We start from the raw sequence: 23,865 nt of genomic DNA, 5'->3' as shown, positions 1-23,865 counted from the left end.
TCCGATTCCATATGTGGGCAGATGCCTTGAGCTCAGGACGTATATATATATATGTTGTGCAGTGCGATAGCCAATGTACTGCACAACATATATATATGTCGCATTGGGTTAAGGGGTTGAAAAGTTTCTAGTAATAAAATATTGATGACTGCTAAGTGGTAATTTTTCCTTTTAATGGTTAACATCTTTCATATGTTTTCATAGTACATTTTATTTTTGATTTGCACTTCCTAGATATTAGCCTCAGTTTACTTTTATTGGCTTCCATTGAAATCAGTGAGATCCGTTAAAAAAAAATTGCACCAAATCAATTAATTAATTCTTGTTTTACAATTGACAAACTTTACCAAAATGTGTTTCTTGCAAAGGGCCTGATGATAAAAAGATTTTCAGATCCATGAGAAATGTCCATTTTTGTCTCACAAGTCTTGCAATCCATGAGTCCAGCAATATTTTAGAAAAAAGTAGACTGTTCTTCTCTGTCTCGATAAGCAGAGATGTGCTTTCCATAAAAATAAAAGGGATTGCTACCTGTTTAACATTCCAGTCACATTGCCAGTAAACTTAGATATCGGTAGTGTTGAGTTATCTATATGGCACTGTGTTAGCTATATGGCAAACATGAATTAGCACAGTCTGGCTGTTGTGCAAGATTTAGGAAGCTAATAAAAAGCTCTGAGATAAGAGGTGGCCTGCAGGGATTTAAAAAAGGCAAACATAGAGGTTATAAAGTATATCAATTCAGACGTAGATCTATGTCATGTGGTACATAGCCTATCGTTACTCATAATGTAGATCTATATCCGACATGCTGGAAGGCCAAGCTGCCTCAGGTTGTCAAGCTGTTCCTGAGCTTTCAGCATCTACATTCACATAGTGCAAGAAGCAAAAAAGAGAGAGGGCGCCACAATAGCGTAATATTGTCTGGTATTGTGAGCAGCAATATATAGACAAGTAGTGTGCTTACCAGAACAAGAGGCACTGTACTATGACCAGTGCGTGATAGCTTGCTAGCACTTAACAGTGGCTAGTACACTGGAGGGATAGCGTTCCTTGGAGTCTTTTCTGGTACCCCCTAGGCAACCTTTTCTTAGTACTGGTAATTTCAATTGGAATATAGGACTTGGCGTGTTGTTGTATGGTATTGGAATACCACAAAGGATAGACAACTTCTTAATAATAAAAGCTTTTATCTGAGGAAACGACCCAGTTGGGGTTGAGAAACGCGTCATATTAAAGCTTTTATTATTAAGAAGTTGTCTATCCTTTGTGGTATTCCAATACCATACAACAACACGCCAAGTCCTATATTCCAATTGAAATTACCAGTACTAAGAAAAGGTTGCCTAGGGGGTACCAGAAAAGACTCCAAGGAACGCTATCCCTCCAGTGTACTAGCCACTGTTAAGTGCTAACAAGCTATCACGCACTGGTCATAGTACAGTGCCTCTTGTTCTGGTAAGCACACTACTTGTCTATATATTGCTGCTCACAATACCAGACAATATTACGCTATTGTGGCGCCCTCTCTCTTTTTTCCTTCTTGCACTAGTCTATTCCCCACTCTCTGGGACCAAGAGGAGCTGCCTGCATTTACGCCACCATTGCATCACAGAAGAAAAATATCTACCATCGTTTTTTCCAGAAAGAGGGGAAAAAAATATTGAAACGAACTCACAGGAATCTTCCTTTTTTCAAGGACATATTCACTAGCCGGTTTACGGTAGAGTTACAAACTGACTTTATTTGTTAACATATTTATATGTTTTGTACTTGTTTTTCAGCACGCTTTCTTTATCCCCACCTGGGATAATTCATGTACATTCACATAGTAACGGAGCTAATGTCTGTAATGATCTCCGTTGGTGCCGGCAGGTGGTGTGGGAGGGAAGGTGGAAGTCAACCCAGCAGTGGATCGGGGAGAGAGTGGGAGGGACCCTATGCTACAGAAAAATAATTTGAAGGGAGAGGGCACTGTATTATGGAAAAGGGCTGGAATGGGGGGTGGGGCACCCTTTTATAATGATCATGGGGAGGGGGAGGTGGGGGGACCACTACAGAAAAAAAAAATAACTGGTCAGTACCTAAGAAGGCAGAGACCATTAGGAGGGGGGAGAGTCAGAGACCTTTTGGGAGAAATAAGGGAGATGGGAGGGTAAGAAGGGATCCTACACTGCATAAAATAAAATAAATAAAATTAATTAATTTAAAAAAATAAAATAAACGTATGCATGCCAGTAACTAAGATGGTGGAGAGGGTGGGGGAGTTTGAGAGCTGTTTGGGAAGGATCAGGGATGGTAATACCTACATTACAATACTATTACCCTTACAGCTAAATAATTACCCCCTTCATTGCCAGGAATATCAAAAGTTTGGAGCAGATCAGCACCAGATTGGCCTACCAGGATACCAGGAAATTTCCCTGTGGGTTGTAGCAGTTGGGGCTGGAAAACTACAACTTAAATGGGTGAATAATGGATGCAATTGAATTGTAGGCTGTCTCTATAACAACTACCTGGCAGTTTTTTAAATACAAACTAACATAATTTAATTCTGTAAATATTGGAGGAAGGAGTATCCCAGTAATCCCCTTTTTAAAAAATGCAGCATGAACATTCTACTGACTCAACAGAAAATAAGGCTGGTGTCAACATTTTCCAGGGCTGCTTTTTACTTCCAGTCCAGCCCTGCTCCTATTTACAAAAAAAATTAGTAAACATTAGTAAAGCCATGCATGTCTGATATTTCTGAAAAAAGGAGATCCCAGAGAAGCTTTTAAAGCCATTTGTTTTATGACTGCACAAGCAGTATGTAAATAATTTCAGTGAGAAACCAAAGTTTGTGAAAAAGTTAAAAAAACAAAAACAAATTTTTCAACCTGTAAATTCTGGAAATAAAAAAAACTGATTCAGGAAATTTGTAACATTTTGAATCCCTAGGTAATAGATTTTGGTTTTTAGCCTCTCTTAGGCAAGATTACAAGTTGCGCGTTATGAGTTTTTCATGCACAATAGGGTCATTTGCCCTAAACGTGTGGAACAAGCACGTTTACTAAAAATCATAGTGAGTTTAATTACTCTTTAACCATTTTTGTTGTACCTGTTTTTGCATACATTATGCCCATGGTCTTTTAATTTATTAATTACTTATATGCTGCATGAATGACACAGTAACTAATATTTGGCGAGAGAAAAGAATGGTGCCGCTACAGAGAACTTCCGCATACACTGAGCAGATATAAGGAACAGACAAACCTGTTGGAGGGGTGTGTGGAGCCAACTAAAAGCGGTGGACTACCGCACATACCGAACAAGAAGGATTGGGAAGGAAGAAAAGAAGGTGGAACAGGGAAGCAGCAGAAACCTCACAAGAATAAATAACTTTGAGTGTTATAAACTTATCTGATACAAATTTGACACCTGTACATGAAAAAGTTCTGAAGAAAGGTTTGGTCTTTGCCCCAACACATAAGTTTTCTGCTTTCAGGACACTTATAGATGTCAATAAGTTTGTTAGGAAATTAACACTCAAAAGATTTTTTCATTCTACAGAGCCTAATGTAACATATGATGTATTTAACCCTTTGGCTTATAACCCCAATGAAGTCACAGATTGGAATAGGGTGTTTTCATTTTCAGATATCTGTTTTAGTTAAAATTGGAGACAATCTGACTGGACCGGAAAGACTAGCAGTGAAGGATTTGGTTGGGAATTACAAAATTGTCATCCGAAACTCTGATAAGGGTGGCAATGTTGTCGTTCTCAACAAATCTGATTTTCTAGCTGAAGCAAATAGGCAGTTATCTGACAGGACTATATATCATAGACTACAATCTGATCCTATGCCTATTTTGTCTAACCAACTTAAAAAACTACTGGAAGAAGCAGTGACTTTAGGCATAATGACTGTTGAACAATCTAGACAACTCTTACCTACACATGCTATTACTCCATTTTTTCACTATCTTCCAAAAACACACAAAAGCCTTTTATCTCCTCCAGGACGTTCAATCATTTCTGGCATAGGCTCCCTTTCGGATCCTGTGTCACAATGGATTGACAACATTTTACAGCCAATGGTGAAGAATCTATACGTTTATACCAGAGATTCTAGCCATCTTTTAGAGATTTTGAGAGACTTTGACTGGCAAGAAGGTTATAGATGGGTTGTGGTGGATGCCACTTCCTTATATTCCTCAATACCTCATGTGCATGGATGTTGGGCCTTGGAATTTTTTATGAACATGGAAACCTCCTATGATGATGAAGTTAAACAACTTATTTTGGATGTTGTTACCCACAATTATTTTATTTTTGATTCTGAGTACTATATACAGTGCCAAGGTACAGCTATAGGGGCGAAGTTTGCCCCCTCGTTTGCAAATGTATTTGTGGGTAGGTGGGAGCTCCTAAACATATATGACAATAGAGGATAGTTTCTCATTTAGAGATTTCTTAGTGGTTATAAATGATAATGATGTTAACCTTAAATTTACTGGGGAATTGTACCATGATGGGGTAAATTTTTTAGATCTACATTTATATGGAGACCCAATTACACATAGGATCATCATGTCTAGTACCTACAGAAAGGATACAGCAGGTAATACAATACTCTATGCCACTTCCTGCCATCCAAAACACTTGGTTAACTTAATCCCTAGGAGTCAATTTATTAGGCTAAGACGCAATGCCAGCACACTTGAAAATTACATACAGGGAGGCCAGGAATTGATAAGTGGGTTAAAAGCAAGAGGCTATAATGTGAGGAGATTACATAAAGTTTTTGAAGAGATTACGGATTGGAAACCACAGCCAAATGAGCCCTTGACTTTAGTTGGTAATACAAAAAGTAATATTTTAAAAAAAGAAAAAGAAAGGAACCGATAAAGGATATTTAGATGAAAATAGCATAGTATTCTCTACGGAATTCTCATTACAATATAACAAAGTATGTGGAATTATTAAAAAAATATCTACATGTTTTAAAAGGTGATAAGATCCTACAGTCATATGTAAAAGATTGTAAGTTTGTGGCCAAGAAACCTCCAACTTTGGCTTCAAGGCTTTCCCCTAGTTTGGTTAACTCCAAAACAAGGGTTAAAACTAATTGGCTCAGAGGTAAGGGAAATGTCAAAGCACATCTGAGTAATTGTTTAACATGTGATAATATAGCTTTCAAAAATACATTTTACAGCAATATCACAGGTGAATGCTTTGATATAGAATTTTATGCTACCTGCTTAACTGACCACATAGTGTATTTACTGGTTTGTCAGTTATGTGGGGCTCAATATGTAGGTCAATCTACTAGAACCCTGAGAGCTCATGCTAGGGAACATCTAAGAGATGTAAAAAATTATAATAAAGACTCTGCCATGGCAAAACATTTTAATCTTGTCCATCTCACCAATGTATCTAATTTTACAATTAAAGTCATTGATATAGCTAAGATTCCCCAAAGAGGTGGTAATGTGGCCAAAATATTGGATAAAAAGGAATTATTTTGGATCTACAAACTAAGGACCAAATTACCATTGGGCATGACTTTAGAATGGGATGTGAAATACTATGTGGAGTAAACATTTTTATATATATATTTATATATTTTTATGTTTTGTAGAATTAGGGCTATGAATTATGAACCTGAATACACAGTGTTAGCATTTATGTTAAAATATAACAGTTTTAAACTGATTAGATTTGAAAGGAACTAAAATGAAATATCATAACAACAATTTTATATAATTTCTATAAACTTTATAATTAATTGACTGATGTTGTTTTTTAATATTTTCATTATTTATTGCTGATTTAAACTGTTTGCCCATTCTTTTACTTTTGTACATTTCTGCTCATGATTATTATTAACCAACACATTTATAGATATGTATATGATGTATAATGTTTCATTAGTATTATGTGTTTGTTGTGATATTATTCCTTTTTTTACAATATTATTTTGTTTTCTTATGTTATATACACTGATCAATTAATATGTGCCAATTTTTTGTCATTTTTCATAAGTAATATTCGGCTAGATTACGAGTTTTGCGTTATGAGGGGTGCTTGCACGTTATTGTCACCACTCACTTACCTAGAGCGCTAGTATTACAGGTTTTTATAAACCCGGCGTTAAAAGACAAGAAGTGAGCGTAGAGCAAAATTGAGCTCCATACCGCACTCTAATACCAGCACTGCTTATGTCAGCGGTGAGCTGGTTGTACGTGCTCGTGTACGATTTCCCCATAGACATCAATAGGGAGAGCCGGCTGAAAAAAAGCCTAACACCTGCAAAACAGCAGCGTAAACCTCCGTAACGCAGCCCCATTTATTCCTATGGGGAAACAAAATTTATGTTTACACCTAACACCGTAACATGAACCCCGAGTATAAAACCCTCTAATCTTACACTTATTAACCCCTAATCTGCCATCCCCGACATTGCCGACACATACATTATATTTTTTAACCCCTAATCTGCCGCTCCGGACATCGTCACCACTATAATAAATATATTAACCCCTAAACCGCCGCACTCCCGCATCTCAAACACTATTTAAAATATTATTAACCCCTAATCTGCCTCCCCTAACATCACCGCTACCTACCTACATTTATTAACCCCTAATCTGCCGCCCCCAACGTCGCCGCCACTATACTTATACCTAAGTCTAACACTAACACCCACAAACTTAAATATAATTAAAATAAATCTAAAGAAAACCTACTATTAATAACTAAATAATTCCTATTTAAAACTAAATACTTACCTGTAAAATAAACCCTAAGCTAGCTACAATATAACTAATAGTTACATTGTAGCTAGCTTAGGGTTTATTTTTATTTTACAGGCAAGTTTGTATTTATTTTAACTAGGCAGAATAGTTACTAAATAGTTATTAACTATTTAATAACTACCTAGCTAAAATAAATACAAATTTACCTGTAAAATAAAACCTAACCTGCCTTACACTAACACCTAACCTTACACTACAGTTAAATATATTACCTAAATTAAATACAATTACCTACATTGAATACAAATACCTAAATTACACAAAAAACACACTAAATTACACAAAATAAAAAACAAATTACAAGATATTTAAACTAATTACACCTATTCTAATAGCCCTATCAAAATAAAAAAGCCCCCCAAAATAAAAAATCAGCCAATAGAATGCAATCTCAATCCTATTGGCTGATTGGATCAGCCAATAGGATTGAAGTTCAATCCTATTGGCTGATTGCATCAGCCAATATAATTTTTTCAACCTTAATTCCGATTGGCTGATAGAATTCTATCAGCCAATCGGAATCTAAGGGACGCCATCTTGGATGGCGTCACTAAAAGGAACCTTCATTTGTCGGGAGTCATCAGAAGAAGAGGATGCTCCGTGCCGGATGTCTTGAAGATGGACCGCTCCGCGCCAGATGGATGAAGATGCCGTCTGGATGAAGACTTCTGCCCGTCTGAAGGACCACTTCTCCCAGCTTCGATGAAGACTTCTCCCGGCTTTGTTGAGGACTTCTTGTCGCTTTGCTGAGGACTTCTCCCGGCTTCGTTGATGATGGATGTCGGCTCTTCAAAACTGTAAGTGGATCTTCAGGGGTTAGTGTTAGTTTTTTTTTAAGGGTTTATTGGGTGGGTTTTAGTTTTAGATTAGGGTTTGGGCAGCAATAGAGCTAAATGTCCTTTTAAGGGCAATGCCCATACAAATTTTCAGAGCAAAGGGGAGCTTAGGTTTTTTTAGTTAGGGTTTTATTTGGGGGGTTTGGTTGTGTGGGTGGTGGGTTTTACTGTTGGGGGGGTTGTTTGTATTTTATTTTACAAGTAAAAGAGCTGATTTCTTTGGGGCAATGCCCTGCAAAAGGTGCTTTTAAGGGCTATTGGCAGTTTAGTTTAGGCTAGGGTTTTTTTTTTATTTTTGGGGGCTTTATTATTTTGATAGGGCTATTAGATTAGGTGTAATTAGTTTAAATATCTTGTAATTTGTTTTTATTTTGTGTAATTTATTGTTTGTTTTTGTAATTTAGGTATTTGTATTTAATTTAGGTAATTGTATCTAATTTAGATAATTTATTTAATTGTAGTGTAAGGTTAGGTGTTTATTATAAGGCAGGTTAGGTTTTATTTTACAGGTAAATTTGTATTTATTTTAGATAGGTAGTTATTAAATAGTTAATAACTATTTAGTAACTATTCTACCTTGTTAAAATAAATACAAACTTGCCTGTAAAATAAAAATAAACCCTAAGCTAGCTACAATGTAACTATTAGTTATATTGTAGCTAACTCAGGCCTAGATTTAGAGTTTTGTCGGTAACGACCCACGTAGCTAACGCTGGCTTTTTTCTGGCCGCACCTTTTAAATACCTCTGGTATTGAAAGTTCACAGAATGGCTGCGTTAGGCTCCAAAAAGGGAGCGTACAGGCATATTTAACGCCACTGCAACTCTTGATACCAGAGTTGCTTACGGACACGGCCAGCTTCAAAAATGTGCTCGTGCACGATTCCCCCATAGAAAACAATGGGGCTGTTTGAGCTGAAAAAAAACCTAACACCTGCAAAAAAGCCGCGTTCAGCTCCTAACGCAGCCCCATTGTTTCCTATGGGGAAACACTTCCTAGTCTGCACCTAACACTCTAACATGTACCCCGAGTCTAAACACCCCTAACCTTACACTTATTAACCCCTATTCTGCCGCCCCCGCTATCGCTGACCCCTGCATATTATTATTAACCCCTAAGCTGCTGCTCCGTAAACCGCCGCTACTTACATTATCCCTATGTACCCCTAATCTGCTGCCCCTAACACCGCCGACCCCTATATTATATTTATTAACCCCTAATCTGCCCCCCACAATGTCGCCTCAACCTGCCTACACTTATTAACCCCTAATCTGCCAAGCGGACAGCACCGCTATTATAATAAAGTTATTAACCCCTAATCCGCCTCACTAACCCTATAATAAATAGTATTAATCCCTAATCTGCCCTCCCTAACATCGCCGACACCTAACTTCAAACATTAACCCCTAATCTGCTGACTGGAGCTCACCGCTATTCTAATAAATGTATTAACCCCTAAAGCTAAGTCTAACCCTAACACCCCCCTAAGTTAAATATAATTTAAATCTAACAAAATTAATTAACTCTTATTAAATAAATTATTCCTATTTAAAACTAAATACTTACCTGTAAAATAAATCCTAATATAGCTACAATATAAATTATATTTATATTATAGCTATTTTAGGATTTATATTTATTTTACAGGTAACTTTGTATTTATTTTAACCAGGTACAATAGCTATTAAATAGTTAATAACTATTTAATAGCTAAAATAGTTAAAATAATTACAAATTTACCTGTAAAATAAATCCTAACCTAAGTTACTATTAAACCTAACACTACACTATCAATAAATTAATTAAATAAAATACCTACAATTACCTACAATTAAACCTAATACTACACTATCAATAAATGAATTAAATACAATATCTAAAAATAAATACAATTAAATAAACTAACTAAAGTACAAAAAATAAAAAAGAACTAAGTTACAAAAAATAAAAAAATATTTACATACATTAGAAAAATCTTACAACAATTTTAAACTAATTACACCTACTCTAAGCCCCCTAATAAAATAACAAAGCCCCCCAAAATAAAAAAATGCCCTACCCTATTCTAAATTACAAAAGTTCAAAGCTCTTTTACCTTACTAGCCCTGAACAGGGCCCTTTGCGGGGCATGCCACAAGAAATTCAGCTCTTTTGCCTGTAAAAAAAAACATACAATACCCCCCCAACATTACAACCCACCACCCACATACTCCTAATCTAACCCAAACCCCCCGTAATAAACCTAACACTAAGCCCCTGAAGATCTTCCTACCTTATCTTCACCTCACCGGGTATCACCGATCCGTCCTGGCTCCAAAATCTTCATCCAAGCCCAAGCGAGGGCTAGACATCCATCATCCGACGGCTGAAGAAGTCCAGAAGAGGGTCCAAAGTCTTCATCCTATCCGGGAATAAGAGTAGATCCGGACCGGCAACCATCTTCTTCCAAGAGGCATCTTCTATCTTCATCCGATGAGGACCGGCTCCATCGTGAAGACCTCCAGCGCGGATCCATCTTCTTCCGACGACGTCCAACTGAAGAATGACGGTTCCTTTAAGGGACGTCATCCAAGATTCTATCAGCCAATTGGAATTAAGGTAGGAAAATAAGGTAGGAAAATTCTGATTGGCTGATGGAATCAGCCAATCAGAATCAAGTTCAATCCGATTGGCTGATCCGATCAGCCAATCAGATTGAGCTCGCATTCTATTGGCTGTTCCGATTAGCCAATAGAATGCGATCTCAATCTGATTGGCTGATCGGATCAGCCAATCGGATTGAACTTGATTCTGATTGGCTGATTCCATCAGCCAATCAGAATTTTCCTACCTTAATTCCGATTGGCTGATAGAATCCTATCAGCCAATCGGAATTCGAGGGACGCCATTTTGGATGACGTCCCTTAAAGGAACCATCATTCTTCAGTTGGACGTCGTCGGAAGAAGATGGGTCCGCGCTGGAGGTCTTCACGATGGAGCCAGTCCTCATCGGATGAAGATAGAAGATGCCGCTTGGAAGAAGATGGTTGCCGGTCCGGATCTACTCTTCTTCCCGGATAGGATGAAGACTTTGGACCCTCTTCTGGACTTCTTCAGCCGTCGGATGATGGATGTCTAGCCCCCGCTTGGGCTTGGATGAAGATTTTGGAGCCAGGACGGATCGGTGATACCCGGTGAGGTGAAGATAAGGTAGGAAGATCTTCAGGGGCTTAGTGTTAGGTTTATTTAAGGGGGGGTTTGGGTTAGATTAGGGGTATGTGGGTGGTGGGTTGTAATGTTGGGGGGGGTATTGAATGTGTTTTTTTACAGGCAAAAAAACTGAATTTCTTGGGGCATGCCCCGCAAAGGGCCCTGTTCAGGGCTGGTAAGGTAAAAGAGCTTTGAACTTTTGTAATTTAGAATAGGGTAGGGCATTTTTTTTATTTTGGGGGGCTTTGTTATTTTATTAGGGGGCTTAGAGTAGGTGTAATTAGTTTAAAATTGTTGTAATATTTTTCTAATGTTTGTAAATATTTTTTTATTTTTTGTAACTTAGTTCTTTTTTATTTTTTGTACTTTTGTTAGTTTATTTAATTGTATTTATTTGTAGATATTGTATTTAATTCATTTAATGATAGTGTAGTGTTAGGTTTAATTGTAGGAAATTGTAGGTATTTTATTTAATAAATTTATTGATAGTGTAGTGTTAGGTTTAATAGTAACTTAGGTTAGGATTTATTTTACAGGTAAATTTGTAATTATTTTAACTATTTTAGCTATTAAATAGTTATTAACTATTTAGTAGCTATTGTACCTGGTTAAAATAAATACAAAGTTACCTGTAAAATAAATATAAATCCTAAAATAGCTATAATATAATTATAATTTATATTGTAGCTATATTAGGGTTTATTTTACAGGTAAGTATTTAGCTTTAAATAGGAATAATTTATTTAATAAGAGTTAATTTATTTCGTTAGATTTAAATTATATTTAACTTAGGGGGGTGTTAGTGTTAGGGTTAGACTTAGCTTTAGGGGTTAATCCATTTATTACAGTAGCAGCGAGATTTGGTCGGCAGATGAGGTTGTAATAATTGAAGTTAGGTGTCGGCGATGTTAGGGAGGGCAGATTAGGGGTTAATACTATTTATTATAGGGTTATTGAGGCGGGAGTGAGGCGGATTAGGGGTTAATAACTTTATTATAGTAGCGGTGCGGTCCGCTCGGCAGATTAGGGGTTAATAAGTGTAGGCAGGTGGAGGCGACATTGAGGGGGGCAGATTAGGGGTTAATAAATATAATATAGTGGTCGGCGGTGTTAGGGGCAGCAGATTAGGGGTACATAAGTATAACGTAGGTGGCGGTCGGCAGATTAGGGGTTAAAAAAATGTAATCGAGTGGCGGCGATGTGGGGGGACCTCAGTTTAGGGGTACATAGGTAGTTTATGGGTGTTAGTGTACTTTAGAGCACAGTAGTTAAGAGCTTTATGAACCGGCGTTAGCCCAGAAAGCTCTTAACTACTGACTTTTTTCTGCGGCTGGAGTTTTGTCGTTAGATTTCTAATGCTCACTTCAGACACGACTCTAAATACCGGAGTTAGAAAGATCCCATTGAAAAGATAGGATACGCAATTGACGTAAGGGGATCTGCGGTATGGAAAAGTTGTGGCTGAAAAGTGAGCGTTAGACCCTTTCCTGACTGACTCCAAATACCGGCGTTAGCCTAAAACCAGCGTTAGGAGCCTCTAACGCTGGTTTTCACGGCTACCGCCAAACTCTAAATCTAGGCTTCAGGGTTTATTTTACAGGTAAGTATTTAGTTTGAAATAGGAATTATTTAGTTATTAATAGTAGGTTTTCTTTAGATTTATTTTAATTATATTTAAGTTAGTGGGTGTTAGACTTAGATTTAGGGGTTAATAACTTTAGTATAGGGGCAGTGACATTGGGGGCGGCAGATTAGGGGTTAATAAATTTAGATAGGTGGCGGCGATGTTAGGGGTGGCAGATTAGGGGTTAATCATATTTAACTAGTGTTTGCAAGGCAGGAATGCAGCGGTTTAGGGGTTAATATGTTTATTCTAGTGGCGGCAATGTCCGGAGCAGCAGATATGGGGTTAATAATTTTATTTTTAGTGTTTGCGATGCGGGAGGGCCTCAGTTTAGGGGTTAATAGTTAGTTTGTGGTTGTTAGTGTACTTTTTAGCACTTTAGTTATGAGTTTTATGCTACAGCTTTGTAGTGTAAAACTCATAACTACTGACTTTAGAATGCGTTACGAATCTTGCGAGATAGGCTGTACCACTCACTTTTTGGCCTAAAAAAAAGCTTGTAATATTGGCGCAATTGAAGTCCCATTGAAAAAAGACTTAACGCAAATTGCGTAAGTTAATTTGCGGTACGGCCAAAAAAGTGTGCGGGACAGCTGTTAAGCCTTAACGCTGCTTTTTTACTCATAACGCAAAACTCGTAATCTAGCAGGTTGTTCTTAATTTTTTGCTGTTACATGTATAAAGGGAGTGCACTTTTAATTATGTTTATCGGTCTGTTTGACAGCTATGTCTTACGTTAGTACACAGACAATGCTCTTATTGGTGCTTTAGCCTCTAAATGTAACAGCTGTTTTTACTTGATCTCAGCATCTATGAGTAAGCGATTCATAGCGCGAAACATGTAAGATAGCTGGAACCCATTTTTGGTGTGTCTTATCCTTCTTATTTTATTGGAATAAAGTACTTTTCAACTGTTGCTCAGCAGCCTTCTGTTTTGTTTTTTTAACTAATATTGGGTGCCTATTTAAAATTACATTCAGACTTTGCTGGAATTTTGGCTAATTGTCTACTTTAAATCTCGAATATATATTTAATTGATAGATTTGCTTTCTGCTGGGCTTTTCTTGCTCCACATTATTCTTGTGGTTTTCCAGCTATATATTCTAGGTCACCATTTCCATTTAATACAACCTTCAACACAGTTAATAGTTCCTCAAATATAGCTAAATTGTACAGCAGGTGGAGGGGATATATTTCATATGAGTCAGAGGTGCATTTTATGTGGACTTTTCTTTTTTATTCAGGCTTATTTCTACTTTTTTTTTTTTGCTAACCCCTAGCTCTTTCCATTACATTTGCTTTCTCATTAACGGGGTTAAATAGCACGACTGTGCAATAGCTGAATGCCTCCTGGAGTGAGGAATGTAGTAATAGTACGTCTTGCTGCTTTTGATGAGACCCATGTTAATACGTTGCTGAAAATCTCATAAGGACATGTCACGTACATGAAAAAATAGCATTTTGAAAATGCTTTTTTATTTCATACTTGAATTTTCATTATTGAAATTCCATTTAAAACTGATAACTATCAATCACATTGTCGTCAATAAGATTTAACTGTTTGCTGTTCCCTCTTCCCTGTTGGTGTCCAAGGTCTTTTGCACAGTAATTTTTTTTTTACAGTAAGGTTTGAAAATGTTTAAGACATTTTTGAGGATCAGGCCCGGACTGACCATAGTGCATGTAATGTTATTAACATGTCATGTGATGCGTTTGTTAATTTGCATACAGAATGTTGATTGGCTGTTGATGTTTTACCATATATGGTAACAAGTTCAGTTAGGATAATAAACAGTTAGTGACTAGATGCAGCAGATCTGTGTTCTCTGAGTTATTCCTTGGTAAGACACTAATTTGAGTGACTACACATGAACAATACATGGTGTCAGAAGCTATTTTCTTTCTGCCAATTTTCCAAAAGTCAGAGAGAAATGACTTAATCAGGGTGCTGATGTGACACTTGAAAAAGACATTGATATAGTGCGATCGCACTATATCAATAGTAAAAAAACAGCATCAGCCCAGCAAAAGCAATGGACAACTGTAAAAGGAAGTGACAGGAGCATCACTAAAGATAGGCTATGCAGTCGTTGTGCTCTTCAACACAGCCAGGAAGACATGTGCTCTACAAAAGGACGTCAGTGCAAAATATGTAATAAATTTAACCACTTTGCAAAGGCATGTAAGTCAAGGCCGCCAGATACACATAAAACTGTACATACAATTCAAAACACAAATATTGAAGAGCTGGATGAACTGTTTGTTGATGCAGTTAACAAAGAGCACAAAGACTTAGGCCTAGATTTAGAGTTGGGCGGTAGCCGTTAAAACCAGCGTTAGAGGCTCCTAACGCTGGTTTTTACCGCCCTCTGGTATTTGGAGTCAGTCAGGAAAGAGTCTAACGCTCACTTTCCAGCCGCAACTTTTCCATACCGCAGATCCCCCTACGCCATTTGCGTAGCCTATCTTTGGGATCTTCCTTAACACCGGTATTTAGAGTCTTGGCTGAAGTGAGCGTTAGAAATCTAACGACAAATCTCCAGCCGCAGAAAAAAGTCAGTAGTTAAGAGCTTTCTGGGCTAACGCCGGTTTATAAAGCTCTTAACTACTGTGCTCTAAAGTACACTAACACCCATAAACTACCTATGTACCACTAAACCGAGGCCCCCCCCACATTGTCGCCACTCTATTACATTTTTTTAACCCCTAATCTGCTGACCGCACACCGCTGCCACCTACGTTATCCCTATGAACCCCTAAACTGCTGCCCCTAACACCGCCGACCCCTATATTATATTTATTAACCCCTAATCTGCCCCCCACAACGTCGCCGCTACCTACCTACAATAATTAACCCCTTATCTGCCGATCGGGTCTCGCCTCTAGTCTAATAAATGGATTAACCCCTAAAGCTAAGTCTAACCCTAACACTAACACCCCCCTAAATTAAATATAATTTAAATCTAACAAAACAAATTAACTCTTATTATATAAATTATTCCTATTTAAAGCTAAATTCTTACCTGTAAAATAAACCCTAATATAGCTACAATATAAATTATAATTATATTGTAGCTATTTTAGGATTAATATTTATTTTACAGGCAACTTTGTAATTATTTCAAACAGGTACAATAGCTATTAAATAGTTAATAACTATTTAATAGCTAAAATAGTTAAAATAATTACAAAATTGCCTGTAAAATAAATCCTAACCTAAGTTACAATTAAACCTAACACTACACTATCAATAAATTAATTAAATACAATACCTACAATTATCTACAATTAAACCTAACACTACACTATCAATAAATTAATTAAATACAATATCTACAAATAAATACAATGAAATAAACTAACTAAAGTACAAAAAATAAAAAAGAACTAAGTTACAAAAAATAAAAAAATATTTACAAACATTAGAAAAATATTACAACAATTTTAAACTAATTACACCTACTCTAAGCCCCCTAATAAAATAACAAAGCCCCCCAAAATAAAAAAATGCCCTACCCTATTCTAAATTAAAAAAGTTCAAAGCTCTTTTACCTTACCAGCCCTGAAAAGGGCCCTTTGCGGGGCATGCCCCAAAGAATTCAGCTCTTTTGCCTGTAAAAAAAACATACAATACCCCCCCAACATTACAACCCACCACCCACATACCCCTAATCTAACCCAAACCCCCCTTAAGTAAACCTAACACTAAGCCCCTGAAGATCTCCCTACCTTGTCTTCACCTCACCGGGTTCAGCGATCGGTCCAGAAGAGGGTCCGAAGTCTTGATCCAAGCAGCGGCTGAAGAACTCCATCATCGGGCTGAAGTCGGAAGTCCATCATCGGGCTGAAGTCTTCTATCAAGTGGAATCTTCAATCTTCTTTCTTCCGGAGCGGAGCCATCTTCTTCCCAGCCGACGCGGATCCAACCTCTTTAACCGACGCCTACTCACCGAATGACGGTTCCTTTAAATGACATCATCCAAGATGGCGTCCCTCGAATTCCGATTGGCTGATAGGATACTATCAGCCAATCGGAATTAAGATAGGAATATTCTGATTGGCTGATGGAATCAGCCAATCAGATTCAAGTTCAATCCGATTGGCTGATCCAATCAGCCAATCAGATTGAGCTCGCATTCTATTGGCTGATCTGAACAGCCAATAGAATGCGAGCTCAATCTGATTGGCTGATTGGATCAGCCAATCGGATTGAACTTGAATCTGATTGGCTGATTCCATCAGCCAATCAGAATATTCCTACCTTAATTCCGATTGGCTGATAGAATCCTATCAGCCAATCGGAATTCGAGGGACACCATCTTGGATGACGTCATTTAAAGGAACCGTCATTCGGCGAGTAGGCGTCGGTTGAAGAGGTTGGATCCGCGTCGGCTGGGAAGAAGATGGCTCCGCTCCGGAAGAAAGAAGATTGAAGATGCCGCTTGATAGAAGACTTCATCCCGATGATGGACTTCCGACTTCAGCCCGATGATGGAGTTCTTCAGCCGCCGCTTGGATCAAGACTTCGGACCCTCTTCTGGACCGATCGCTGAACCCGGTGAGGTAAAGACAAGGTAGGGAGATCTTCAGGGGCTTAGTGTTAGGTTTATTTAAGGGGGGTTTGGGTTAGATTAGGGGTATGTGGGTGGTGGGTTGTAATGTTGGGGGGGGGTATTGTATGGTTTTTTTTTACAGGCAAAAGAGCTGAATTCTTTGGGGCATGCCCCGCAAAGGGCCCTTTTCAGGGCTGGTAAGGTAAAACAGCTTTAAACTTTTTTTAATTTAGAATAGGGTAGGGCATTTTTTTATTTTGGGGGGCTTTGTTATTTTATTAGGGGGCTTAGAGTAGGTGTAATTAGTTTAAAATTGTTGTAATATTTTTCTAATGTTTGTAAATATTTTTTTATTTTTTGTAACTTAGTTCTTTTTTATTTTTTGTACTTTAGTTAGTTTATTTCATTGTATTTATTTGTAGATATTGTATTTAATTAATTTATTGATAGTGTAGTGTTAGGTTTAATTGTAACTTAGGTTAGGATTTATTTTACAGGTAATTTTGTAATTATTTTAACTATTCTAGCTATTAAATAGTTATTAACTATTTAATAGCTATTGTACCTGTTTAAAATAATTACAAAGTTGCCTGTAAAATAAATATTAATCCTAAAATAGCTACAATATAATTATTTTTATCCAATCAGCCAATCAGATTGAGCTCGCATTCTATTGGCTGTTCCGATCAGCCAATAGAATGCAAGCTCAATCTGATTGGCTGATCGGATCAGCCAATCGGATTGAACTTGATTCTGATTGGCTGATTCCATCAGCCAATCAGAATTTTCTTACCTTAATTCCGATTGGCTGATAGAATCCTATCAGCCAATCGGAATTCGATAGATGCCATCTTGGATGACGTCCCTTAAAGGAACCTTCATTCGTTGTCTAGTCATCGGAAGAAGAGGATGGATCCGCGATGGAGGTCTTCAAGATGGAGCCGGTCGTCATCAGATGGAAGAACATAGAAGATGCCTCCTGGATGAAGATGTTTGCCGGTCTGGATGTCCTCTTCTGCCCGCTTGGATCAAGACTTCAGCCAGAGGATGGATGTCTTCAGCCCCCCGCTTGGGCTTGGATCAAGACATCGGAGCCTGGACGGATCGCTGATACCCGGCGAGGTGAAGATAAGGTAGGAAGATCTTCAGGGGCTTAGTGTTAGGTTTATTTAAGGGGGGTTTGGGTTAGATTAGGAGTATGTGGGTGGTGGGTTGTAATGTTGGGGGGGGAGTATTATATGGTTTTTTTTACAGGCAAAAGAGCTGAATTCTTTGGGGCATGCCCCGCAAAGGGCCCTTTTCAGGGCTGGTAAGGTAAAAGAACTTTGTACTTTTTTATTTTAGAATAGGGTAGGGCATTTTTTTATTTTGGGGGTCTTTGTTATTTTATTAGGGGGCTTAGAGTAGGTGTAATTAGTTTAAAATTGTTGTAATATTTTTCTAATGTTTGTAAATATTTTTTTATTTTTGTAACTTAGTTCTTTTTTATTTTTTGTACTTTAGTTAGTTTATTTCATTGTATTTATTTGTAGGTATTGTATTTAATTAATGTATTGATAGTGTAGTGTTAGGTTTAATTGTAGATAATTGTAGGTAGTTTATTACATTTATTTATTGATAGTGTAGTGTTAGGTTTAATTGTAACTTAGATTAGGATTTATTTTACAGGTAATTTTGTAATTATTTTAACTAGGTAGCTATTAAATAGTTATTAACTATTTAATAGCTATTGTACCTGGTTAAAATAATTACAAAGTTGCCTGTAAAATAAATATTAATCCTAAAATAGCTACAATATAATTATTGTTTATATTGTAGCTATATTAGGGTTTATTTTACAGGTAAGTATTTAGATTTAAATAGGAATAATTTATTTAATAAGACTTAATTTATTTCGTTAGATAAAAATTATATTTAACTTAGGGGGGTGTTAGGGTTAGGGTTAGAATTAGCTTTAGGGGTTAAAAAATTTATTAGAGTAGCGGTGAGCTCCGGTCGGCAGATTAGGGGTTAATGCTTGAAGTTAGGTGTCGGCGATGTTAGGGAGGGCAGATTAGGGGTTAATACTATTTATTATAGGGTTATTGAGGCGGGAGTGAGGCAGATTAGGGGTTAATACATTTATTATAGTAGCGGTGCGGTCCGGTCGGCAGATTAGGGGTTAATAAGTGTAGGTAGGTAGCGGCGACGTTGGGGGCGGCAGATTAGGGGTTAATAAATATTATGTAGGTGTCGGCGGTGTTAGGGGCAGCAGATTAGGGGTACATAGGGATAATGTAGGTTGCGGCGGTGTGCGGTCGGCAGATTAGGGGTTAAAAAATTTTAATAGAGTGGCGGCGATGTAGGGGGGCCTCAGTTTAGTGGTACATAGGTAGTTTATGGGTGTTAGTGTACTTTAGAGCACAGTAGTTAAGAGCTTTATAAACCGCCGTTAGCCCAGAAAGCTCTTAACTACTGACTTTTTTCTGCGGCTGGAGTTTTGTCGTTAGACCCTTTCCTGACTGACTCCAAATACCAGTGGTAGCCCAAAACCAGCGTTAGGAGCCTCTAATGCTGGTTTTGACGGCTACCGCCCAACTCTAAATCTAGCCGTCAGTGATTAGTTGCAGATCTGTTTTCTCTGAGTTATTCCTTGGTAAGACACTAATTTGAGTGACTACACAAGAACAATACAGGTCATACCGGGCATTTGCCCGGTGGGCCACCAGTTACCTTGACCCCGCTAACTTTTAATTAGAAACAGTTCAGTCTGTGGCTCTTAGTTTGAAAATTTGTATTTATTGTTAGTTTGACACTGACATTACAAGGTATACACTGTGGCTGCTGGGCTGCTAGTTGCCTTAGCCTCGCCCACGATTACCGCACGCACTGTGAGAAACACTAGACCAGCCGACAGTAGCTCTCTGTCCACTTCTTATACACACGTTACTTTGACATTGACAGACAGTCTCAGTAACATGTGTTGTGTACTGTGGGTCACGCTGAATAATAAGATAGTTACACACATCCGTGCACTGAGTAGGACTTACCCCCAACACAAGTTTAGTGAGGGACTGTGAGCCAGACTAGCCGGGCACAGCGGGGCACAGGAGAAAATAAGGGGCACAGTAAAAACTCCAAAATAGCTCTATAATCAGTCCAGGTTGTGTGCCTAATACCATCCTCAGTCAGTCAAATTTTCTAAAACCCCTGAAAGCCGATATGCTCACACACTTGCAGTAAAATTAGCGTATCTGACTAAGCACTGATACTGTGATCATATTCACATGCGTCAGCTACAGACTCCTGGGAAAAACCTTTTCAGTGACAGCTGGAGACAGCCTGAGAGCAGGCAAACTCCTCTGTTGAAGGTAGCACAAAAGTCAGCAGCGGGGGTAGGGCTTTCATCATGGAGGAGAGTGGATTGTAGCTAGTTTAGGTTTTATTTTACAGGTAAGTCTTTATTTAGTTTTAAATAGGAATAATTTAGGTATTAATTGAATTTTTTATTTGCAATTATTTTAATTAGGTTAAAGTTAGTGGGGGTTAAGGTTAGACTTAGGGTTAGGTTTAGGGGTTAATAACTTTAGTATAGTGGCGGCGACATTGGGGGCAGCAGATTAGGGGTTAATAATATTTAACTAGTGTTTGCGATGCAGGAGTGCAGCGGTTTAGGGGTTAATATGTTTATTATAGTGGCGGCGGTGCCCGTAGCAGCAGATCCGCTCCGGATGGAAGAAGATAGAAGATGCCGCCTGGATGAAGACTTCGGACCCTCTGGAGGACCTCTCTGGCCGGATAGGATGAAGACTTCGGACCCTCTGGAGGACCTCTTCTGGCCGCATAGGATGAAGACTTTGGACCCTCTTCTGGACGGATCGGATGGTACCCGGCTGGGTGAAGACAAGGTAGGAAGATCTTCAGGGGCTTAGTGTTAGGTTTTTTTAAGGGGGGTTTGGGTGGGTTAGTGGGTGGTGGGTTGTAATGTTGGGGGGTATTGTATGTTTTTTTTACAGGCAAAAGAGCTGATTTCTTTGGGGCATGCCCCGCAAAAAGCCCTTTTAAGGGCTGGTAAGGTAATAGAGCTGTTAACTTTTTATTTTAGATTAGGGTAGGGCATTTATTTTATTTTGGGGGCTTTGTTATTTTTTTAGGGGGCTTAGAGTAGGTGTAAATAGTTTAAAATTCTTGTAATCTTTTTTTATTTTTTGTAATTTAGTGTTTGTTTTTAGTTTAGTTTAATTTAGTTTAGTTGATTTAATTGTAGTTAATTGTAGGTAGTTTAGTTAATTTATTGATAGTGTAGTGTTAGGTTTAATTGTAACTTAGGTTAAGGATTTATTTTACAGGTAATTTAGTAATTATTTTAACTAGGTAGCTATTAAATAGTAAATAACTATTTAATAGCTATTGTACCTGGTTAAATAACTACAAAGTTTCCTGTAAAATAAATATAAATCCTAAAATAGCTACAATGTAATTATTAGTTATATTGTAGCTATATTAGGGTTTATTTTACAGGTAAGTATTTAGCTTTAAATAGGATTTTTTTTTTAATAAGATTTAATTTACTTCGTTAGAATAAAATTATATTTAACTTAGGGGGTGTTAGGGTTAGGGTTAGACTTAGCTTTAGAGGTTAATACATTTATTAGAGTAGCGGCGAGGTCCGTTCGGCAGATTAGGGGTTAATACTTGAAGTTAGGTGTTGCAGATGTTAGGGAGGGCAGATTAGGGGTTAATACTATTTATTATATGGTTTGTGAGGCGGGAGTAAGGCGGTTTATGGGTTAATACATTTATTATAGTGGCGGTGAGGTCCGGTCGGCAGATTAGGGGTTAATAAATGTAGGTAAGGTAGCAGCGATATTGGGGGGGCAGATTAGGGGTTAATAAATATTATGTAGGTGTCGGCGATGTTAGGGGCAGCAGATTAGGGGTTCATAGGGATAATGTAGGTGGCGGCGGTGTCCAGTCGGCAGATTAGAGGTTAAAAATTTTTATTAGAGTGGCGGCGATGTGGGGGGACCTCGGTTTAGGGGTACATAGGTAGTTTATGGGTGTTAGTGTACTTTAGAGCACAGTAGTTAAGAGCTTTATAAACCGGCGTTAGCCCCTAAAGCTCTTAACTCCTGACTTTTTTCTGCGGCTGGAGTCTTGTCGGTAGAGGGTCTACCGCTCACTTCAGCCAAGACTCTAAATACCGGCGTTAGGAAGATCCCATTGAAAAAGATAGGATACGCAATTGGCGAAAGGGGATCTGCGGTATGGAAAAGTTGCGGCTGGAAAGTGAGCTTTAGACCCTTTCCTGGCTGACTCTAAATACCAGCGGGCAGTAAAAAGCAGCGTTAGGACCCCTTAACGCTGGTTTTGACGGCTAACGCAGAACTCTAAATCTAGGCGTATTCAAGTTATTTCTATAACCCCCCGTTTTTTTTTGTGTAGCATTTGTTTTACCCCTCAATGCTAGTGCACATGAATCTTGTAAATTTATTTAAATGATGCATGAATTTACATGAAATTGTTTGTTTATGTTTATTTTTTATTTTGGGAATTTTAAAAGTATGTTTATAAAAGTTTACAGGATATGGGTTTATCATTGGGGTAAAAACATATGATGTGACAAACATATGTATGTGTATATGTTTTATATACTTTCCTCTCCATACTATAAAATGTGTGTGTCTCTATATATTTATATGACGCATCTGTCCAACAAATGTGTATTAAATATATCTGTACTTTATGTAAGTGGGTGTAGGGCTATCGGTGCGTGAGTGTGTGTATATCTTAAGTTAAGTTATACTTAAAGGTATAGTCTACAAAATAATTTTTTGTGCTTAAAAATATAGATAATCTCTTTATTACCCATTCCCCAGATTTGCATAACCAACACGGTTAATTTAACATCATTTTAATCTCTGTGATTACCTTGTGTCTAAGCCTCTTCTGACAGCCCCCTGATCACATAACTTTATTTACTATCTATTGTCTTGCATTTCAGCCAATAAGTTCTTAGTTGTGCTAACTCCACGGGCATGAGCACAATGTTATCTATATGGCTCACATGAACTTGCAGTATCCTGTTGTGAAAAGCTTATAAAAAAGCATTTGATAAGAGGCTGTCTTTATGAACTTAGAAACAGGCAGAAATTTAAAGGTTATAAAGTATATTAATATAACAATGTTGGTTGTGCAAAGCTGAGGAATGGGTAGTAAAGGCATTATCTATCTTTTTAAACAATAACAATTTTAATGTTGACTGTCCCTTTAAGTAAAATAAACTGCAAATTGTGCTGTATTATCTCTGACATAAAAATAAGAATTGCTATGTATTAGTAATAACAGTGAGTATTTAAAATGTATTTTAAACATTTATAAATGCTCCTCCATAAAACATAATGTTAAATAACCATCCATTTCCATATTATATATTGTTTTATACTAATTCAGAAAATATACATTATACTTGTAATATTTTTATGCAGTTAAAGGGATAGGAAAGTCAAAAGTAATCTTGCAGGATTCAGATAGAGCATATAATTTTAAGACACTTTTAAATTCACTTCTATTTTTGGATGTGTTCAGCTAGTTGCCAGTAGTGCACTACTATTCCTTCAACAAAGGGTAACAAGAGAATGAAGGAAATTTGATAATAGAAGTAAATTGAAAAAAATTGTATGTTCTAAATCATGAAAAAAAATGTTGAGGTTTTCTATCCCTTTAAATAAGAAATGGGGGGGGAGTGGAGTGGGCTGCTTTGCCTTTAAATGCCAGAGCCTATTTTTGGTCCCAGTGCAGCCCTGTTGAGGATATATTATTGCAATGGTGTAAACTTTGTAACTTAGAGGTTTTCATCATGTACTTAATGAAAACTGTTAAA

The sequence above is a fragment of the Bombina bombina genome, chromosome 2 (genome assembly GCF_027579735.1).
Source record: "Bombina bombina isolate aBomBom1 chromosome 2, aBomBom1.pri, whole genome shotgun sequence".
NCBI lineage: Eukaryota > Metazoa > Chordata > Amphibia > Anura > Bombinatoridae > Bombina > Bombina bombina.
Note: the sequence above shows the minus strand (reverse complement) of the source record.